Source organism: Geospiza fortis, unplaced genomic scaffold (assembly GCF_000277835.1).
Source record: "Geospiza fortis unplaced genomic scaffold, GeoFor_1.0 scaffold373, whole genome shotgun sequence".
Lineage (NCBI taxonomy): Eukaryota > Metazoa > Chordata > Aves > Passeriformes > Thraupidae > Geospiza > Geospiza fortis.
Window position 1 is genome coordinate 742737 of NW_005054518.1, and position 1325 is coordinate 744061.

Below are 1325 nucleotides of genomic sequence, written 5' to 3' on the forward strand. Positions count from 1 at the left end.
TATTTATTTTTGGGGGTTATTTATTTTTTGGGAAAGCTCAGTGTAGTCCTTCCTCCTCTCAAGAACATCTCATGGGATGCTCTTTATGGAAGCTTTCAAGATGTTTCTGTGGAGCCTCCAGACATGTCCAGGATCTGCTGAGCGGATTCTTTGCCTTTTTTAATGTGGAAAAGAGGAAAGCAAAGCTCATTTGGTGCTGGAACCCAGTGACCCTGGGCTGCTGCAAACTTTCCAGCCCCACACACACACCCTTGGGCTTGGCATTCACATCCAAACTCAGATGGTGACATTTCCTTCCCAGGAACTTTAGAAGACAATAAAATGGGTGATTAAAACACTTACTCATTAATTTGTCACCTCGAAGACCAGCACTTGTTGTGTTTTGCCTTGCTCAGCATCAGCTGGAGAGTGAGGCAGGACAGGATCCTGTTTTCCAGAGCCAGGGAACATGAGGTGCATCCCCCAGCAGGCATGGCTTGTGTGAAGTGGAGGTTTAAGAACCAGGGGAGGTGATTTTAGATCCCTTGTGTGTGTGAGGAGTCTGCCCAGGGCCTCCTGCCCCTCTGCAGTGACAGCTGGGGACAAGGGACTCTGAAATGCCACCACAGCTCTGTGTCCAGGACCTTCAGAGCAGAGCAGGAGATGTCTGGCCCACTTTGGGCCAGGTGGGATGGGGGGTGCCAGTCCCAGAGCCTTCATCCCTGCCTGCCTTTGCCTGAGTTGCACATTTGCAGTGTGAGGGACGTGTTTGCCCAGCTGCTCCTCAGGGCTGGAATGAATTTTTGCATTATAATAAGGAGTTCTGTGAAGACTTTTGAATGTTAAAAGTCCTCTTGTGCCTCACTGACAGCTCCAGTGGTGCTGTACCCTGCGGATTGGCCAGGAGAGTCCTGAAGGACGGGAGAGAGGAGCAGGATGAGCTTGGAACAGGGCAGAAAACAGAGCTTGGGAGAGAGGGAGCTTTGGAGGGAGCTGAGCTGGTGCAGCCCTCACACCTGGGTGACTCAGGGAGTGCCTGCTGTGGCTGCCACCCCCTGCAGCAGGAGGTGTTGGATGTGTCACCTCCCAGTGACAGTGACACATCTCCCACTGCTGGGAGGGACCTGAGGAGCTGCAGGGGGAGGGCTCAGTGCTGGGGCTTCAGCCTGAGGGGTCTCATCAGAGAATGATAAAATCATCAGGTGTCGGAGTGTCGGGGGTAGCACGGTCAGGATGGAGGGAGATGAGAGATCTCTGCAGCCAGGCCAGGAACTTGGGGTTTATTGCAAAGGGCCTGGGTGCAGGGCCCTGCTGGGAGCTGCCAGGCACAGCTCAGAGCAGGCCTG

At 53.7% G+C, this 1325-nt stretch overlaps 1 protein-coding gene across 1 annotated transcript in view; it reads left to right on the forward strand.

Annotated features, from left to right (window-relative positions):
• The window catches only part of MYO1D (myosin ID), a 124168-nt gene that overhangs the window by 83749 nt on the left and 39094 nt on the right, over positions 1–1325 (forward strand). The window lies entirely within an intron of this gene.